General features: G+C 42.6%; 1 pseudogene; it reads right to left on the reverse strand.

Moving 5' to 3' along the window:
- Positions 1–18802: 18802 nt before the first annotated feature.
- Positions 18803–19503, reverse strand: LOC115465105 (annotated as a pseudogene).
- Between the last annotated feature and the right edge of the window lie 2956 nt (positions 19504–22459).

Below are 22459 nucleotides of genomic sequence, written 5' to 3' on the forward strand. Positions count from 1 at the left end.
CGCCCTCCCTCTCCTCTACAAGTCCATGTTACGAATCTCGCACAGGATGCAGAGGGAGAGCGGCGGGATGGCAGCCGACTGGCTGGTGTGAGTGTCCATCGGGGACGAGGGTTGGTGACTGTTCCCTGAGGCGGAATGGGGCCCAACGGTGACTCGGCAGGGGGGACGGATGGACAGAGCAGCGGTCCTGCTCCAGCGCACCCCTCATCCCCTTCACTCGACCCGTGGCTGCCAAAACTAGGACATCCTACACCAGCAACAATGCACACTACTTCAAATGAGCCAAAAAGTCCACTGTAATTACTAACGACCATTGCATAATCTCTGTTTCCACTCACCCACGCTGCCGTCGTTTCCATACACTCAAAACCACACAAACGTAACAGCTCCTGCTCCACATTCTGCTTTTTAAATTGTTGCTCCATCACAAACAACTATATAGCTGTTTCAGCTGGGAAGGAAGGTAGCCCTGGAACTGGGAGGGTGGGGACACCCTCAAGCTCGGACGCACCCTGCGACTGGGAGGGGGGACGACCCTGGAACTGGGAGGGAGGGGCCCCTGCCACACACTCTGATTCGCATACATACACTGTCACTCTCACAGCCACACTCACGCCCAGTCACATTCTGTCACACACACACACTCACATTCACTCTCTCTCACACACTCTCTCAAACATACACACTCTGAGGAAAACCTTGCTAGCGCCCGTTTCATTTCTCAGAAACAGGCCTTTTTTTACTAGTTTTCTAATAAACACAATAGAGGCAGAAGCAAAAGGAGGCAGAAGCAACAAATTAATGCTTTCAGAGTTATACAATGCTTAACATATATCAAATAAAAGAACTGTTGTCAAATGGTAAAATTTATTTATTTATTTCATCTATACCCCACATTATCCCAATAGATCAGATTCAATATGGCTAACAACTTATTGTAATTAACAGTACAAAAAGTGATGTGGGGTAATATATATTAAGTAGTAATAACAAAGTAAATGAGGATTGAGTATTACAATATATAATATAGAAATGAATGCTAGATGCTAAAAGCTAACAGTTTAATGTATAATAACAATTAGAATGGAACTGAGAAACTGAATAATTGAATAAGGGCTTAAATTAATTATGATCATCTATGAGAAATTGCTTAAACAGAGAGGCTTCAAGGTATTTCTGGAATATCAAATAATTAGGCTCCCATCTGATGAATTCTGGGAGGGAATTCCACCATATGGTACAGAGGTAAGAGAATCCTGACATGTAGATTGACTTGTAGATCACATTTTTGCAACTGGGATAGTGGAGGGTTAGATAATCTCTTGAATCAGGGAGAGTGTTGCAAAGGGGAAGATCAATTAAAGGTTGCATATAATCATATATTAAACATTGTTTTAAAAAACCCAAACAGACAGACAGACATAACACATACATTTAAATAAATATAAATCATATAAATTATAGGAAATAATAGAACTGATACTAAAATGTTAAGAATCTCAATATGACCATGCAATGGCAATCTGCCTGTTTCATGGTAAAAACTGCTGAATTTTTTCTTTAAAAATATGAATTCAAATTTGTATTTTTATTTATTTATTTGGATTTTGCTCACACCTTTTTCAGTAGTAGCTCAAGTTGAGTTACATTCAGATACATTGGTACAAATAAGGTACAAATAAGAAAACAAAACAATAACATTAGAAATAATAAGATTTATAACGCAACAAAGTAACACCTTTATTATTATTATTATTATTATTTGTAGCATTTGTATCCCACATTTTCCCACCAATTTGCAGGATCAATGTGGCTTACATTTGCCGTAATGGCGGTTGCCATTTCCGGATAACAGAATTACAATTGGTAATGCATACGTGGAACAACGGTATACCTACATACATGGTAACATACAAGTAGCATAGCATACTTGGAACAGAGAGGTAATCAGTCAAGTATTTTAAATTTATAGGCAGTGGGTTTTATAAATAGTCTATTTTGTTGGCTACCATATACACTGTTATTATCTTGGGTCATATATGACTTGGTTAATGCCTATAAAGTGTTTTTACAATATCCCTGTGATATACATTCCAAGACAGAACTTACATTGGATACCCAATAGATTCCAAAATAACCCATACACACCAGAATTAAATTGCTTGAGCTACAGCGGCCAATCAAGAGGGCACCCAACTAATCACTCCAATAAAAAAGGCTCAAAGACCATTTATCGTAAAAGACAACTAACCAAAATTTCAATATCTTACTTTAATAAACAATCCTATTTGCTATTACCTATAGGTTACATTAATGCCCGCTCGGTAGTTAACAAATCCGAAATAATTAAAGAATGGATAGCAGAGGCACAATTTGTTATCATGTTGATTACAGAAACCTGGTTGCATATGAATGATGATCCATGTATTATAGATCTCTGTCCTCCAGGATACTACTACTACTACTACTTAACATTTCTAGAGCGCTACTAGGGTTACGCAGCGCTGTACAATTTAACAAAGAGAGACAGTCCCTGCTCAAAGAGCTTACAATCTAATAGACAAGTGAACGGTCGGTCCGATAGGGGCAGTCAAATTGGGGCAGTCTGGATTCACTGAACGGTAAGGGTTAGGTGCTGAACGCAGCATTGAAGAGGTGGGCTTTAAGCAAAGACTTGAAGACGGGCAGGGAGGGGGCTTGGCGTAAGGGTTCAGGAAGGTTGTTCCAAGCATAGGGTGAGGCAAGGCAGAATGAGCGGAGCCTGGAGTTGGCGGTGGTGGAGAAGGGTACTGAGAGGAGGGATTTATCCTGTGAACGGAGGTTACAGGCAGGAACGTAAGGGGAGATGAGGGTAGAGAGGTAGTGAGGGGCAGCAGACTGAGTGCATTTGTAGGTAAGAAGGAGAAGCTTGAATTGAATGCGGTATCTGATCGGAAGCCAGTGAAGTGACCTGAGGAGAGGGGTGATATGAGTATATCGGTTCTGGCGGAATATGAGACGTGCAGCAGAGTTCTGAACAGACTGAAGGGGGGATAGATGGCTAAGTGGGAGGCCGGTGAGGAGTAAGTTGCAGTAGTCCAGGCGAGAGGTAATGAGAGCGTGGACGAGAGTTCGGGTGGTGTGTTCAGAGAGGAAAGGGCGAATTTTGCTGATGTTAAAGAGGAAGAAGCGACAGGTCTTGGCTATCTGCTGGATATGCGCAGAGAAGGAGAGGGAGGAGTCAAAGATGACTCCGAGGTTGCGGGCAGATGAGACGGGGAGGATGAGGGTGTTATCAACTGAGATAGAAAGTGGAGGAAGAGGAGAAGTGGGTTTTGGTGGAAAGATGATAAGCTCGGTCTTGGACATGTTCAGTTTCAGGTGGCGGTTGGACATCCAGGCAGCAATGTCGGATAAGCAGGCCGATACCTTTGCCTGGGTCTCCGCGGTGATGTCTGGTGTGGAGAGATACAGTTGGGTGTCATCAGCATAGAGATGATACTGGAAACCATGAGATGAGATCAGGGAGCCCAGGGAAGAGGTGTAGATTGAGAAGAGAAGGGGTCCAAGGACCGATCCCTGGGGAACACCAACAGATAAGGGGATGGGGGTGGAGGAAGATCCATGAGAGTGAACTTTGAAGGTGCGGTGGGAGAGATAGGAGGAGAACCAGGAGAGGACAGAGCCCTGGAACCCAAATGAGGACAGTGTGGCAAGAAGTAAGTCATGATTGACAGTGTCAAAAGCGGCGGATAGATCCAGGAGGATGAGGATGGAGTAGTGGCCTCTGGATTTGGCAAGGAACAGGTCATTACAGACTTTAGAAAGTTCTGTTTCTGTCGAGTGAAGAGGGCGAAAACCGGATTGAAGCGGATCAAGGATGGCATGAGAGGAGAGAAAATCAAGGCAGCGGCTGTGGACTGCGCGCTCAAGTGTCTTGGAGAGGAAGGGTAGGAGGGAGATGGGGCGGTAGTTGGAGGGACAGGTAGGGTCTAGTGATGGTTTTTTGAGGAGTGGCGTGACTACAGCATGCTTGAAGGTGTCGGGGACAGTTGCAGTGGAGAGAGAGAGGTTGAGGATATGACAGATGGAGGGGGTGATAGTAGGAGAGATGGTGTTAAGTAAGTTGGTGGGGATGGGATCAGAGGAACAAGTGGTGCATTTTGAGGAGGAAAGAAGGCGGGCGGTTTCCTCCTCGGAGATATCAGGAAAGGAGGAGAAGGAGGTCTGGGTTGGTTGGTTGAGGGAGAGGGTTGAAGGGTGAAGAGGAGGAGGTGGCTTGGTAGTGAACTCAAGGTTGATCTTTTGCACCTTGTCGCGGAAGTAGTCAGCCAGTGATTGAGGAGAGAGTGACGGGGGGGTGGGAGCGGAGGGCACTTTGAGGAGGGAGTTAAGGGTGGCGAAGAGACGACGAGGGTTAGAGCTGAGAGAATTAGTCAATTGGGTGTAATAGTCCTGTTTGGCAAGGAATAGTGAGGACTGGAAGGAGGATAGCATGAATTTGTAGTGAAGGAAATCTGAATGGGTGCGAGATTTCCTCCAGAGGCGTTCAGCAGATCGGGCGCAGGAGCGAAGGTAACGGATGCAAGGGGTCAGCCAGGGCTGGGGATTAGTACGCCTTGTGGGATGGGAGGTGGATGGTGCAAGGGTGTCCAGAGCAGAGGAGAGAGTGGCATTGTAAGCGGAGACAGCCTCGTCAACAGACTCGGAGGACATGATGGAGGGGAGGAGATTAGAAATACTAGAAGATAAGGTGGGAGGGTCAATAATCTGGAGATTCCTGGAAGTAGTGGTTAATGTTGGGCGGGGCTGAGGGGGAGGGTGAAGAAGTGTGAAGGTGATCAGGTGATGATCAGAGACAGGAAGAGCTGAGGTGTGGAAATTGGAGGGTGAGCCGGAAGAGGAGAGGACGAGGTCAAGGCAATGGCCATCACGGTGAGTAGGGGTGGTGGAACATAGCTGGAGGTTGAAGGAGGATGTTAGAGTGAGGAACTGAGAAGCGTGAGAGTTGGACAGGTCATCAACGTATATGTTGAAGTCTCCGAGAATGAGGGATGGAGATGAGGGTTCAAGAAAAACAGAAAGCCAGGCATCGAAGTCGGTGAGGAAGGAATGGAGGGATTTATCAGGGGGGCGGTAAATGACTGCCACTCTGAGTGGCAACGGGTAGAATAGACGGATGGAGTGGACTTCAAAGGATGAGAAGCAGTGAGACTGTGGTAGGAGGAGGGGTTGGAAGCTACAGGAGGGCGAGAGTAGTAACCCGACGCCTCCTCCACGGCCAACTAGGCGGGGAGTATGGGAGAAGAGATAGCCTCCATGCACTATCCTGCATCTTCTAAGAATCAAGAAAAGAGGGGAGGCATTGCCATCATGTACAAATCATTCTTTGATGTAAAATCAATTTCACAGTTATAAACTCCTCAACTAGAAATAGTTGCTTATTCAATGAAAGATGATTCCTTATCCAGTCTGATATGATTAATACTACTATATCGTCCTGAGGAAGAACTAACCAAATTTATTGCCACTACTTGTGTCAATAATGATGATATACTACTGGTTGGTGATGTAAATCTACATCTTGAAAACCATAATGAGGACAATATCAAGAATTTTCTTGATTTCTTCAATTCCTGGCAATTCTCACTTTTCAGTGGTTCGTCCTCCTATGTTAAAGAAATAGTAAAATTGTCTGTCGGCTACCTTTTACTCATGTTTCAAAAGATATCATGAAAATTTTTACGCAAACACTGGCACATCATTCAAGGAATTGAACATTTCCATAATAAAAACCTCATGATTGCTCATAAAAAGGGAAGGAATCTGAAAGACATCCTTGTGCACTCTGCTCTCACTGGACCTAGTCAGCAACACAGTTTGAAACATTCAGGACGTGACAAGTGTGGTTCATGTTCAGTATGTACTGTTAATATCCAGATTAAAACTTTCGTTCAACCAACAACAGGAGAAGAATTTGTATTAAGAAGCTTCACTAACTGCAAAAGCTGGGGTGTCATTTATGTTGCAATGTGCCCATGTGGACTGCTGTAAGACAATCCGCTCTTTCAACAAACGTATCATGGAATACAAGAGTGCCTTGAAGAGGAAATTCTTGGAGGAACCAGTAGTACAACATTCAATTGAGAAGAACCATGTTTTTGATAACTACAAGTTTTTTGTTCTAAGTATGCAACGTCCTTCATGGAGAGCGGGTAGCTTAGACCAACTTCTGTTACAGACCGAACAGAGATTTTTATTGAGATTTAATACAGTAACACCCTTTGGACTGAGCCAATAAATTGATTTCTCTGTGTTCTTGTGATGCATTGATTTTTCTGCGTTCTTATTTTCCTATCTGCAGCATTGCTTATGACAGTTTCTTTTTCAGAATTTTGTTATTACCTGTGAAGTTTTAAGTTTTGATTTTGTTTTATAATTTTATACACCATGGCATTGAGGAATCTTGAACGTTTATGCATATTAATGAGATGACTTACCCATTTTTTTAATGGCATTTATTTATATCATTTTTTTTTACTCCTATGGGCTCAGAACGTTCATATCTGTTGTATAATTTCACTTTTAGATGTTTTTAAGTGATAGGAGAGGTTTTAAAGATGTTTTTATTTTTAATGGGGTCCTTTTACAAAGGCGCGCTGAAAAATGGCTTGCGGTAGCCATTTTTTAGTTCGCCTGTAAAAAAGGCCTCTTTTTATTTTTGCCGAAAATGGATGTGTGTGGCAAAATCAAAATTGCTGCGCGTCCATTTTGGGTCTGACACCTTACCGCCACCCATAGACCTAGTGGTAAAGAATCTGGGTGGGTATGGTGTACACGCGTCAAATGCCACTTGGAACACATCCGTCACGGGCACCAGAAAATAAAAAACATTTTTTCAGATGCGCGTAGAGGACGCACGCCAAAATTGAAATTACCATGAGGGCTGCGCGGTAACCGGGTGGTAACTCCAATTTCGTGCGCATAGGTGATACCTATGTGATACCTGCAAGCGAGCCTTCTCCGGAGTAGCCCCCACACTCTGGAATGCACTGCCTGAAAGGCTCCACTTAACACAAGACTACCTCTACTTCAGGAAGCAGGTGAAAGCTTGGCTCTTCGACCAAGCCTTTAATGGAAGAAGTAACTAACTTGTTAGTCTCATTCACACACACAAGGATTGACTCGGGCTGCACATACTGCAGTGGGACATGTTTATCCACTCCTACCCAAGCTAAGAAAATATTTAACCATCTCTCTGACCTCACATGCAACTTTCTTCAAATCAATCACCTTACTTTCTAATTCTTCCTGCTTTCTTACTGATCTATATGTTACAACTTTGCCTTACCCCTCACTACCAATTATAATGTTCTAGTACATATTGTGTTGTCATTGCAAGTAGTATACCATGCCATACTTTGTATTGTTGTTCGAATATTTTTACTGCTCTAATTGCCTCCTGCTCATGTTTGATCTGTTCTTACTGTACACCGCCTTGAGTGAATTCCTTCAAAAAGGCGGTAAATAAATCCTAATAAATAAATAAATAAATAAATAGGTGCCTACGTGGCTTAGTGAAAGGGGCCCAATGTTTTTACAGTCTGAGGCACCTTCTCTGGTTGGAACACATTGATGACTGCCATTAGGACATGAACGCATTGAAGACATAACATTGTCTTCAATGTGTTCCACCACTGTTTTAACTTTTTATTACATCTTTAAGTACTTCATTGATGTAATTTTGCAGCAATTTTGTTAGCTATGGTTTTTAGAACATCTCAAGGTACATTTTGAGTATTTTTTAATCCAAAAATTTTGTGTTTTATTTTCAGTGGTTTCAGAACCTTTTATTTCAAAATGAATCTCTTTTATGATATTGGCACTGTTGCTTATACATTTTTCATCAAGCTTTACTGTTTATTTACCCACATCTTTGTTCTCTAATGGTTTTACAGAAGTATCTGGTTGTTTTAACAGTAATTATGCAATGTATGAAATCCACAAGACATATAAACTAGGTCGTCATAGCAAGTTTGTTTTAACACTGATCTATACACCACCAGGTAGAACAATATGCAAGTTTGCCTTTTTTTTTGTTTGTTTTAGTCTTATCTTCTGGTTCTTAGGATGGCCTTTTAGTTGTTTTTGGTTTTTAGACATGTTGTTTTGTTTTAATTTGTATCTAACAGTGCCTTTATCATATCACTTTGCTGGACCAGACTAGGTGAAGTTTGCTGTATACACCGGCTGGGTAAGCCTCTCTCCTTTTTCCCTCCCCCATCTTCTTTGCTTTTTAACAGAAGGTTTGATATTTATATATTTTTTAAAGAAAAAAATATATATTGTTGAAGAAAGTCATTTTAAAACTAATTACTGTTTTTTAAGATTATGAAGTTTGTGGTGGACAAAGCCCCTTTATGTTTTTACTGTGTTTTATAAAAATGTTTTTGAGATATTCTTTTAAGTTAAGCAAGTGCAAAGTGATGCATGTGGAAAAGAGGAACCCAGACTATAGCTACATGATGGAAGGTTCCACACTAGGCGTCACTGACCAGGAAAGGGTAATCCACTCTAAATGTTACACTTGTGGTGGAATGTGTCAGCCCCCCCCCCCCCAAAACCCATCAAAACCTACTGTTCCCACACATAGGTGACACTTGCAGACGTAAGGGCTACTCAGAAGTGTAGCCAGGTTAAGGGCAGGGGAGCGGAGAGTGGACTGCCACTAGCGCTGGCGTGTATTTTAAACATGACAGATTGCATGAAAAATAGGTGCCAGTGCTGTCAGAAGTCATTTTGGGTGAGCAGTCACTCCTCTGGCGAGCCACCTAGCTATGCCTCTGGGTCTATTATAATGGTATATGGTTGGTACTGTAAGTTTTTGGTGGTTTTTGGAGGGCTCACCAAATAATATAAGAGGGTAAGGGTGAGATGTGTACCTGAGACCTTTTATGTGAAGTCCACTGCAGTGCCCCTAGGGTGCCCCGCTGCTCTGCTGGGATGTCTGCTTGGCCAGTCTACTAAGAATGCTGGCTCTTCCTACATTCCAATGGCATGATTTTGTGCTTTTTTGACTTGGACTTTTTTTTTTTTTCAAAAATGGACCAAAACAATAAATGCACAGAGCACAAAAACATCTACCAAATAGCCATTTTCGAAAATAAAAAAAGCCATTTTGCTATTTCAAAAATGGCTATATTCCCCAATTGACTTTTGGATGTTTTGATTAAAATGTCCAAAGTCAGACTTAGATGTCATATCGAAAATGCCCCTCAGTGCACTATCACCAAATCTTGATACATCAAGCAAAGTAAGACATTTATTTTGGACAGAATCCTGTGCACTGTTTGGTCGCTTCTTTTTTTTAATCTTTTGAGCATTTTCTGCCAATGCTTTTATTTATTTTTTCTTATTTGAATTCATCATGTTTTTGAAAACTCATACAAGATGTACCCCTGATGCAGGCAGATTTGCAAAAACATGTCTTGATATATTTTAGAACTAGTTGTTATTTCTCACAGTTCATATTGTTTATAATCATGTTGAGGGTTTATTAACATATATTTGAATGAATAATTATTTATCATTTGATTCCTGTTCCTTTTGATCAGATACATTGGTGTGCATTGCATAACTCTCCTAGCAACCACCAAGTCCTTTTCTTTCCTTCTTACTGGGTTGCACCACAGTCTTGATGTTACTATGATAGTTTACCTCTCCTTTTTTTAATTTCTTTTCTTACTCATTTGCTCTTGTACTACTGATGCTTGCAGCTTTTCGTAGTCTGACAAGATCCTCCTCCCTTTCCTTTTAAAATCTAATTGAAAAAGGTCTCCTCAGGAGCACCTCCAGCTTCTTTTTCTGCAAATAAATACTCTGTGAGACAGAGTTAAGGGTGCAGCAGAAAATCACTCCAGTGTGCAGTCAGAGACCTGGCAGCAGGCTGTAAACAAACCTTTATCTTGGGAGCTGACTTGAGTTCAGAACTGTTTTGAAAGTGGCTTCCAAACTCATTGGGTAAGAAAATACTATGAGGATTATGTGGATTACACTTCATCTATTATGACACTAGTCCAGCAGAAGCAGTGCTAGGGATTTTGAGCCAGATCTTGTTCTCTGCATCTAATCCTTACCTCCCACCTTCTTCTCACTTTTTGTTATTTCCTTTATCATGTCTACACAAAATGCTTTCCATTTCCTTTTCCCAAGTTCCCTTAACAACCACACCCATGATTTCCCTCACAACCACAAACAAAACATTGCAGAACATAATAGAGTTTTTTTATCTTATGATTTTGTGCTTGAAAAATTGATTTTACTTTATTTTTGTTCTCTATGTGCATTTGACTCCACCTGAATATGTTTATATATTCTATCCTATGAACAGTAAAGCCACTATCTCTTAATTCAACAATACATTCAGAATTTGTTACAGAGGTGGAAATGTATTTAGAAAGGGAAAGGGGATGGGATTTGATATCTCGCCTTTCTGTGGTTACAAACAAACCAGTTTACATATTATATACAGGTAAACCTACCTCTCCTCTCCCCCCCTTTCTCTATTTCTGTGGATGGCACTCTCATTCTCCCTGTCTCATCTGCTCGTAACCTTGGGGTCATCTTTGACTCCTCTCTCTCCTCTGCTCACATTCAGCAGATTGCCAAAACCTGTCGTTTCTTTCTCTATAATATCAGCAAAATCCGTCCATTCATCTCTGAGCACTCTACCAGAACCCTTATCCACACTCTTATCACCTCTCGTCTTGATTATTGTAACCTGCTTCTTACTGGCCTCCCTTTTAGCCATCTCTCTCCTCTTCAATCAGTCCAAAACTCTGCTGTGTGACTCATTTTCCGCCAAAGTCGCTATGCTCACATTAGCCCTCTCCTTAAGTCACTTCACTGGCTCCCTATCCGTTTCCACATTCATTTCAAATTTCTCTTATTGGCCTATAAGTGCATTCACTCTACCGCTCACCAGTACCTCTCCACTCTTGTCTCTCCCTACGTCCCCCCTCGGATACTCTGTTCTGTTGATAAATCTCTCTTATCTGTCCCCTTCTCCTCTACTGCTAATTCCAGACTCAGTTCCTTTTATCTTGCTGCACCTCACGCCTGGAATAAACTTCCCGAGCCTGTATGTCTAGCCTCCTCTTTGGCCGTTTTCAAGTCCAAACTTAAAGCCCACCTCATTACCACTGCTTTTGACTCCTAACCACTGCTCACTTCCCCTATCCTTTATCCTCACCTCTTTATTCCCCTACCCTTAATTGTTCTGTCTCCTGTCTTATCTAGATTGTAAGCTCTTTGAGCAGGGACTGTCTTTTTGTGTATGGTGTGCAGCGCTGCGTATGCCTTGTAGCGCTATAGAAATGATAAGTAGTAGTAGTAGTAGTACTTATTTTGTATCTGAAGCAATGGAACGTTTAGGGAGGAATTCATCAAGCAGTGTTAAGTCCTTAATGCGCTTTAACATGGATTAAGGAAATTAGTGTGTGTTAAATAGTAAAAGCCCATAGGTATAGAATGGGCTTTTAGCATTTAGCACGCTCTAATTCCAATGCTGCTGTAAGCTCTAATGCCTGCTTACAGCAGCTTAAAATGGCCTACCACTGGGCACACTGAGGTATCCTGTGGTAAGCTACATATGTGCATGTGCTACCCGTGTGCTACAAAATATTTTTTAGTCAAGGGGGCATGTCTGTTGGGGAGGGAGAGTGAACTTTTCTCTGCTAATCAGTTAGCGCCCACCACTTTATAGAATTGCCCCCAACTTTTGGGCTTTTTTATATAATCATGTTTGTATTTTTCATTCTGTTTTGCTTTTTCCTCCCTTTTCCTATTTTTTTATTTATCATTCTTACATTCAGTTGTTCAAGCAATAGATCAAACTAATTACAATTGACATATAAAACAGTATAAAACAAATCACATTTTAAACGGTGTAAATATAAAAAAATAAGCAATATATTAGACAACAAATCACAGCCAACAATAAACATGTATTTAATAAAATAAGACACTGAAATAAAACAAACCAATCAAAATCATTAAAAAAGAAAGTATATTAATCAATGCTATCACATCAAAATTAAAATATAAAACATTAAATATACAGATGCACAAAATTAGAATGCCCAATGGTTAGAGCAACAAATTGAGAACCAGGAATGCTGATGTTCATATCCATCTGACTTTCCTTTTGATCATGGACTAATCACTTAACACTCCATTCCTTCAGGTATGAACTTAGGATCTGTTTATTAATGTGTGGTAAATTTTAGTACTTACTGAATTGAATGTGCATGTGGTAAAGTGAATGAGAGTGGGCCTGGAGCCCATGTACGATAGAGCCATACAGCAGTTGTAGGTGAAAGTAAATACTATTTATTGTAAGTTTCAGGTAGGGGTCCTGTTGCATTCATAGGTAGGGAAGAGAAAATGAACACATAAATGTTCTTTAAATGTTACAAGGTTCTCCAGTGGCCTGCTCCTGCAGGGCCATAGCATACATTAATGTTCCTCAGCACAGCAGTACACTTTACTTGTCTCTGGCCTATTTCCCCAGAGTTACCAGTATAATCTCTAGCAGTTCCTGGGGTCAAAGTCCAAAGTCACAGGGTTTCCAAGTTGAACTTTCAAGTTGCCTACCTGACTGTAGCAGTGGCAGTTCACACATATGTGGTGGAGGCAAATGCAGTTGGGCATCCCTGCTTCCCTCTAGGCCTCCTTAACCTAGCTGGTCCCTGAGGTTTTATACTTAATGGTCCCTACTCTCCTGGATCCACCCCTCCCATGTCACTTCTCCCTTGGACAGGGTTATGGATCTTAAGGTGGTTCTGACACTGTGAGGGAGTATTCTTAAGAGAAAGTGACAGCGTCCTATAGAATCGCTCACATAGCCCCCCCCCCCCCCCCCATCAAAACCATGCCTTGTTGAGCACCTGCCATTTCAGGGTCTACCGCCCAAGACAAAAAGTCCACATCTGCATGCTCCCGGCCCACCCAATGTTGCACTTCAAAACTGAAGGCAATGTTGCACCTCAAAACTGAAGGGCTGGAGGCTGAGAAACCTACCGCATAATGCATGCATTAGACTCCTTGTTGCGAGCCATCCACTTGAGGGGTTCATAGTCCATGATGAGCAGGAAGCTTTGTCCAAGCAAATAATACTAGAACTTCTCCAAGGCCTATTTGATAGCTAGGGTTTCCTTTTCAATCACAGCTTAGTTTCATTCCATATGAACCAGCTTTCAGCTGATGTAGGCCACTGGGTGTTCTTTACCTGTCCTGAGCTTGACATCTGACGCATCTTCTGTACCAGGAAGGGCAGACTGAAATCTGGGCTAACCAATTCCAGGTCATAGCAGAGGGCTTTCTTCAGCATTCCGAAAGCAGTGTCCAATTCAGATGTACACTGTACCTTCTCTGGGGCCTTCTTCTATATGAGAGGCAAGTCAGGGGCTCCACTTTATCAGCGAACCCCTGGATAAAGTGTCGATAGTACCTGACAAGCCCCAAGAAAGCTTGCACCTACTTCTTGGATTGTGGTACTGGTACTTATGTGACTGCATCTACCTTCCTGACCTGGGGTTTCACTTGTCCATTCCTGACATATACCACAGGTACTGGACCCCCTGCCCTCCCAAGAAACATTTCTTTGGATTCGCTATCAATCCAACTGTCCTTAAACTATCCAGTACAGTTCCCACGTGGAATAGGTGGGTCCTCCAGCCTTTGCTGTAAATGCTGATGTTATCCAAGTATGTGGCTGCATAGACACCATGCAGCTTCAGTAGGCAGTTGACCAGGCGTTGAAATGTTGCTGGAGTTCCAAGAAGGCCAAAAGGCAGTATAGTAAACTGGAGCAGATCATGGGGCATTGAAAAGGCTGTCTTCTCCTTTGCAGCCAGCATGAGGGGGCACATGCCAGTACCCTTTGGTCAGGTCTAGTGTTGACATGAACTGGGCTTCTCCCAGCCTTTCTATAAGCTCATCAATTCTCGGCATCAGGTAGGCTTCTGGTTTGGAGACAACGTTCACTTTACAGAAATCAGTACAAAACTAGATGACTAATTACTGGTGAATTTCTCGTTGAACCCCAGTTCCAGCATTTCAGTTACCTCCTTTGTCATTGCTTGGCTTCTGGAATCTGGTATGGGCAGTGTCGGACCACAACTCCTGGATCTGTGATGATGTCATGGGATTCAAGATGTGCCTCGCCTGGCGTGAACTGTTCCAAATCAGTTTTTTGTGTCCCTGAAAGCTGATTTCCAAATGATACTTGAAGTAGTTCTGGTGGGATTAACACTCGGTTGTGAACCCGTCTTCCTAGAAATGGAAGAAATGGGTTCCAGTGACTAGTGCCACAGTCACTGGAACCCATTTCTTTAATAAATTGGCGTGAAAGATCTTGGCTTCATTTCTTTTGTCTGTTTGGGCCACCTTGTAGTTGACAGGCCCTGTCTTCTCTACTATCTTGTAAGGCTCTTGCCACTTGCATTTAACAGTTTGATTTCTGATGAGAGCAGGACTAGAACCCTGTCTCCTGGCTGGAAGGTTCTCTGGATAGTCTTCTGGTTATAGGCTTGGGCCTGCCCAACTTGGGCCTTCTCTAAGCAGAGTCTGGAAGCCTCACCTGCTTTCTTCAATCTTTCCTGCATGGTGAGCATGTACTGTGCCAGGTTCCTCCCTAGGTTGGGTTTTTCCTCCCAAGCTTTTCAAATCACATCCTCTAGGTCTTTACCCATATAATAATTCAAATGAAGAGAACCAGGTCAAACTCTGGGGCACCTCCTGGACAGCAAACAGGATGTAAGGGAGTAGGATATCCCAGTTTTTCCCATCTTCAGTCAAAAATTTCCTTAGCATTTGCTTGAGAGTCTTGTTGAAATGTTCTTCCAGACTGTCTGTGAATGATACACTGATATCTGCAAGGTCTTTACTTTTAGCAGGGCATACACTTGCTTCATGACTTGTGACATAAAAGTGGTACCTTGATCAGTCAGTGGGAATCCCTATATGGGGAAAAACTTCCCAAAGAGCGTTGGCTATGGTAGCAATCTTCATGTTGTGAAGCGCAGTGACCTCTGGGTAGTGGGTGACATGTCAAAAGAACTAGAATGTACTTGTTGCCATGAGTCATTCTTTCTTCTCTGTCGAATGTAGCTCTAACTGCTGCTGACAACGTGGTTTTAGGCAGTTTTGAGGACTCTCTGTATAAAAGTTGGGGTCTTCCAAAGGGAAGATATTGGGAAAAGACTCCTCCTCCTTCTTTGGACCAGCAATAAGCATGGTCCAGATGGCTGTGAAGTTTGGGAAATCCTGACCCAAGACTACAATATTGTTTTATACCATTAACTTTAATAGATCCAAATTAATCAAATAATGGGCTCCAATCATGGTCTGAATGAATGGAACACACACATAATGGTTAATGTTGCCATGCACATCCCTAAGATTTATTTAGACAACTTGGTCTGCCTAAATTCTGTTTGGAAGATAATAGGGAGAGGTGTATATACCATTATTCCCAACAAGCATATGAAGTAAGCAGGATAATCCCTGAAATTATGAAGCCCCCAAATTAACCAGGCAGTGAGTATGCATGCATGCTACAAGCCAAGCAGATGTGCAGAAAGGATAACTAATGATGCAGCTGAAACAAGAGGAAAGAATAAAATGAAATCAAGGGAGAGTGTGGCGGGACATTTAGAGTATCATATGGCATGAACACTCAAAGAGGCCCTTTTAAGTATGTTACGCAGTCAACGTATGAATTAGTGTGTGCTGTCACACAGCTGTAGTAAATATTACTGAGGTGGTATGAGAGCGTGGTTGAGTTAGGTGGTGGAAACTGGGTTGGCTATGGGTAAAGAATGGTTCTGGACCGCACATTATTTTTAGTACACAGCTGTAGCGTTCCTTGGTCAGCTGCCACCTGGGGCGGATCGCTGCTGCGCACCCCTCCCCCGGGTGCAGCGTCGTCCGTCCATCCGTTCCCCCCCCTCCCGAGTGCAGCATGACACCCTCCCCCTGCTCATCACCTCGAAGCCCCCCTCCCAGGTCCATTCTTCTTACATGCTGGGGTGCTGGGAGCAGCCGTGCGGCTGACGGCTCCGCTGGTTCCCCGCTCCCTCTGCCCCTGAACATTTAGTAACAGCAGAGGGAGCGGGAAACCAGCGGAGCCAACAGCCACGCAGCTGCTCCCTGCACCCCTCCTTCAGCATGCACCCGGGGTGGAGTGCCCCCACTGCCCCACCCTCAGTACGCCAGAGGTACACAGTACTTATCATGCACTGTTACTTGTGCAGTTGGCGTGAGTGCACTTACTACCATCTCGACAGGAGATGTATAGTGCATGTGCACTAATTGCAAACAGTCTTAATGCATGGTTGTGAACATTTCAGTGTGGTAACTTCAGGACGTGCTGGACACGCCCCCAACAACTACCACACAGCATTGTACTTATCACACTTTAATTTTTGCTCATAAAGAGTGGTAAGTGCAAAACCTACTGCAAAAGGGCCACAAATTAAAAAAAATAATAATAAAATTGTTAAACTGGAGGCTACTATAGAAGAGATAGACTTGAGTGTGATGAAGCTTTGGTGTAATAGCAATGGCAATTCAGATATGAAAATACCTGGATATAATCTCTTTAGAAACATATGTTTGTGTGTTTCTTGTAGAAGAGGGAAAAGATCGACATTACACAATCAACACAATAGTAGCCACAAAAAAAACTCAGACCAAGTAGCTGAATTAGTCTGGGTTTCCCTGTCTCGATGGGAGTAATATATACAGTGTATTTTTTCTAGAGAAAAAGGTGCCGGTACTCAAATGCCTGGCCACCCTTCCTTCAGGGGTGGCGTAATCACTGAGGAACCCACCCCACAATAGCCAGGCCCCCTACAACCAGTCACAAAATCTATGACAAGGCAGAATTGGTGTGTAGAGCCTGAGCTCTTTCATTAAAACTTGTGGACCAAGGGTCAATTTTAGCAGACAATGGAAAAGGTGCCGGTACTCAGTACCTCCCAAGAACCCCCTCAAAAAAAAAAAGCCCTGTATATATAGAACTTTGCTACAGTGAAACAAGTGGGTTCTATCAGATGAGCAGCATCACAGTACACAGAGGGAAAGTGCTGTTCTCAGGGCCTTTACTGGATTTAAACTGGAGCCTTCCATCTGATGTCTAAACTAGGAGTGGAGAGCTCTTAGATGCTTTGCAGGTGTATTCTGCTAGACAGCATTTCCCAATCCTGTTCTGGAGGCATTCTTAACAAGACTGGTTGGAGGATATCCATTATATGTATTCACAAGATAGATTTGCATACTTCAGAGATCCAGTGTATGCAGCTCAAGTTCATGGTGGTATTAAGGAAGTGGCTGCATTTGCCAGCATGTTTTACAACATATTCTGTGGTTTCTTGACAACACCTTACAACATAGAAAGAGGAAAAAAAAACCTTAACTGCAACAGCCCCAGCCCACAAATTTTGTAGATTTGCATGTAGGAATGAGGAACCTGAGGTATAGCAGAGTCCATCATGTTTGTTCCCTTGTATTTTGTCATTTTTGCGTATACTGTCTAAATGTGTTTTCTCAGTTAAGCAAATCTTTTTATCTTATGAAAGCATCAACATGTAGGACCCAATATTCAGAAAATGATGAGCTCCTAAATTAGCCACCTTCACCATCTGGGATGTATAGAGTGAAGACTGTAGAGAATAAGGCTACAGAATGGTCCTGTGTGTTGAGACTTATGGATCTAGTTATTTATATCATAGAGCAGTGGTTCCCAAACCTGAAGTGCCCCAGCCAGTCAGTTATTCAGGATAACCCAGCGTTTCCCAAACTGTACCCCACGGCACCCTAGTGCACCACAGTGAACTCACAGGGGTGCCACGGTGCGCAGATGAGAGTTCATGCCAAGTGCTGGAACAAGTGTTGCAACAAGGAGCAGGGAGCACACCTCCCCCCCCCCCACAATAATCCCTGCGAGTCTATGTGTAGTGGCATAGCGGCACTGATGTGAGCTACACATGTCTGCGGCAAGCTACCGATCACAGCTCAGCTGTGATTGGTCACAGAGCCTGTCTGGTTCCCAAAAAGGTCAATCCTGATTGGGAAGCAAGCTCTTTGTTTTCCAATCAGCATCACCCTTGTAGGCGCCAGACAGGCTCTGTGACCAATCACAGCTGAGCTGTGATCGGTAGCTTGCTGCAGACATGTGTAGCTCACATCAGTGCTGCTATGCCACTACACATAGACTCATAGGGATTATTGTGGGGGGGGGGGGGGGGGGAGGAGGTGTGCTCCCTGCTCCTTGTTGCCAATATTCAGCCCCTCACTGCATAAGTAAACCTCTTAAATTGGACCACATTAATAGTAGTCCTATCTTTAAGTGGTTTGGCTTATGCGGACAACTAAATATTGACTTAACTGGCTATGTGTTAGTTGGTTTAGAAAACACACAGATAATTCCAAAGCCTAGACAGGACCTGACATTGAATATCTGGGAATAATGCTGATGGTGGGCAGCAAAACCCTCATCGCCACCAGCTGAATATCGGGGGGACTGAGACCAAAGCAAATGGGAAAAATAAAATGCTCAGGTAACAAAAGTAAAAAAACAAACAAACAAACAACATTAATCTGAATATATTAATCTAAATATGTCAAGTTCAATTTCTCTAGTTTTGCTGTTTATGCAGAGGCTGACTTCTTTGAGTTTTACTTAATAAAACAGTGCAGAATTTGGAGGGATCTGAAACTTCTCATTCCAAAGCCATACATAGGCTTGTGATACATCACATCATTTATCTCTCTCTATTTGCTGCAAGGGTATCTCCAGATCAAGAGAAATATTATGGCTTTCTCCTTCCCCAATCTGAATCTGTAAGTCATGCTGATCAAATATTTGATCTTCAAGGTGGCCTTCCAGATGAATTTCCACAACAGCATCATCATTAGGCTTGGAATAGTGTTCTCCCTTCCCACAAATTCTTCCTATTATTCCACCATCTTCATCCTCTGAAAGATCTTCACCTTTAAATTCAAATAGTTCCACCTCAAAGCAAGTGTGGCATTCAGAGGTATTATAGGTAGGTTTCCAGAAGATCCATATGCATGTTCTGGTAAGCAGATAATTTGACAGATTTCTCCAGTTCTCATGGTTGCAACAGCAATGTCTGAGGCTTTGATCACCTGACCTTTTCTTAGGTCAGAAGTGAATTTGGCTTTCCTATCCCAGCTAGAGTGAAATGTAGATTATGAGCCCCCTAGGGACAGAGAAAGTACCTGCATACAATAAATGTAAACCGCTTTGCTTGTACCATGGAAAGGTGGTATATCAAATCCCTTACCTTACCTTTGTACCATCCAGCAACCAACCTGTGTAGTGGACAAATGCTTTATCTCCTATCATAGGGGTGTCATCTCCAGTCCCTTCTTTCTTGATCAGCTTCAACATACCTTCATCCATTTTGGGGATAATGTCTATCCCCTCCATGTTGATGGACTACTGCCCTTCAGTCTTTGTCTCCTTTGCAGTCATTTCTTCACCCATGCCTCTAAAACCAGGAAGTGTAGTATCTGACATGATGCATCTCTCATCTCAGGCATCCTGACCGTGCACAGTCAGCACCATGAAACCCTGCAGCTCTAGATGCCCTAGTAGACAATTAATACAGCGTTTACCACCGCCTCAACTGCACAAGATTATGGAGTCCTGTCCTGTCTTCTACCTACTTGTCTTGAGGTGGCCATGGTTTCCAGTTCATTTTTGCCTTCAAATTTCTAATACTGATCTCTGGTTCCCACCCTACCTGTCCCTCCTCCGTTTCTGACTTAGGAGAGATGATGTTATAGGGGCCCATCTTAATTTTTACTTCCAGGGCCCATTCAATGCTAGCCACACCACTGAAAGTGATTAATGTGTGTGGAAGGCAGCTGGAATATATTCGTGCTCTTTGAGCATAGGAATAAGAAGGCAGACTGAATGACATAATTAGGCTTTTTCTGCTGTCATTTACTATGTTACTATTTAAAAAATGTCTATAGGGCCTGTACTCTAAATGTCACACTAAAAATCTTTTGTATGTTTTTTCTTTTAATTTAAAAACTTTAGCATGCACATTTAGAGCTTCTTTTACATAGCCACCCTAGCGATTCTAGCACAGGCAATGTTTTGAAGCCCATAGGCTTTGTAAAAGGAGGTCTTAAGCTTAACTTATAATGTAGTGTATTGCATGCTAAAAATACCCTCAATACTGTAAGCATCCCCTTTGTTTGCACATCTCCAAAAATATTATAGCAGATATATATTATGATAAATATAATACATAAATAAATAAATATTAATATCCTGGCTTCATGCAAGAAGATGGCAAGTTGCAGTACCTGTCCTTATTCAGCAGACCACTAAACTGAAAGCTGGCTATTTTGTTGGCGGTCCAGAGGTGGAGTCAGCACTTATATGGTTAAGTGTCGATATTCAGCACTTAATCGCCTAAGTTAAGTGGACAAATCAGATTGCATAGAACTCCGTCCTGTCTTTACATGGTATCGCTTAGGCAGTTAAGTATATCGTATTTACCCACATAGGAGATAACCAGTCGCATAAACCTGGATACTCAACACCAGTGCTAGGACGTGGCCTGATATTTAACATTCAAGGATAATGCTGCTAATGGCTACAAAAAATGTTTTTAAAACACTCACTACTACTAGCTTAATAGCTACACCATAGTTTTTGTCTTTATGATACCAGCAACAGTCAAGTCAAGATGTCTAGTCTGGCTAGACTCCTCTGGGGTCAGTTTGCCTGAAGAATCAAGCAGAAGGGCCATGGCACTGAATCTCCAGGTCGAATTTAACTGGCGGCAGTCAGCATTTAAAGAAATGCTCGCCACCACCTGGTGAATATTGACCAGAAAATTCCCATAAAGATCAAAAATAGAAAATGTTACCAGATTCTTTTGTCGTTTCTGATGGGATTACACCGAGGTGTTTTAAATGAGTGCACCTTCCAGGCTGTCCAGACCCCCTCAGGAATACCCAAAACATAACCAGTAGCTTGTTTTCTTCAAGCAGACCTGGAATGGGTTCCTCCAGATTAGAGAATGACACGGGGAAAAAGTTTTTCTCCGTCCCCGCCCCATCCCCGTGGGTTCTGTTTCCATCCCAACCCCATCCCCGCAGGTTCTGTCTCCGTCCGTGCCCTGTCCCTACAGACCCTGTCTCCATCCCTGCCCCGTCTCCGCAGGTTCTGTCCCCGTCCCCATGGGCTCTGTCCTTATCTGCAGAAGCCTCGAACACTTATGATTTTATATTTAAATCTTTTTATTAAAATATAAAAAGGAACAATATGCTGTGCAACTGTTGTGTATAAATTACAAAGAGAGAACAATAATAACAATGAGCAGCTATAATAACCCTCCTTCCCACCACCACCCTCTACCCTTCCAACCCCAACAATAGGTGATTTCTACTACACCAAGGAATCCTAATTCACACTGTTAAAATGTCCAGGGGTATAAAATACAACCCGTTCTATATGCCCTAGAGGGGAAAAATATGCCCTATAAAGCACTGTTATGTTTTTTAAATCTGTGGATAAATAAGAAATCATCAACAATCTCAGGATTCAATCTAGCTCTCCTGTCTTCCACAGTCCTTCCTGGAATAGAAGTTGTCTTGTTAGAAGATGTGCTGGTAGCAGGATGTACAGGATCTCCCATGCAAATTTTGCTAGTTGTGGCCAGTATGTTTGCTTGTTTTTCCAAAAAATCAAAATATCTTTGTAGGCATCACTTAAACATAAATAACAGTCCAGTTCATTAACAGGCTTCAAAGTAGAAAATGACACGGGGACAAAGTTTGTCCCCATCCCTGTGGGATCTGTCCCCGTCCCCGTCCCCATCCCTGCGGTTACTGCGGTTCCCCGACCCCGTGTTGTTCTCTACTCCAGATGACTTGTAGCATTACAATTTTTAAATCAACTACACACCCACAAATTTTTCTCCAGACCCTTCAAGGGGCAGCTGTCCTCTCAGCTCCTTCTGTACCAGTTAGACTGTCAACCCTGGAGACCACCTTTCTATTTGTTCTAGGCCTAGCTGTCCATGAAGAGAGGTAGCTATTTGCCACTTCTTAGCAGCTTCAGCTCCCTGGACTCTCATGGCTTACTGGGCTAAGATCTGGTGAATCCTCCTAGAGCCAGTTTAATAAGATTTTTTTAGTGCCCTCCAAATTAAAGAATTACACCATGAGCAGTGGCAGACACATTGGCTCATCCTCCATTACATCACATTATTGCAAAGCAGCAGCCCAGAACAGAGGCTTCTGAAATTTCCTCACTCTAAATATGGAGGAACATTTTAAGGCTTGCTACATTTATTATGCAATGACTTTTCTTGGTCTTTCCTAAGATGTGATTCCTGAATCATGACAACATTAGCTTTTATGTCTT

Source organism: Microcaecilia unicolor, chromosome 3 (assembly GCF_901765095.1).
Source record: "Microcaecilia unicolor chromosome 3, aMicUni1.1, whole genome shotgun sequence".
Classification (NCBI taxonomy): domain Eukaryota; kingdom Metazoa; phylum Chordata; class Amphibia; order Gymnophiona; family Siphonopidae; genus Microcaecilia; species Microcaecilia unicolor.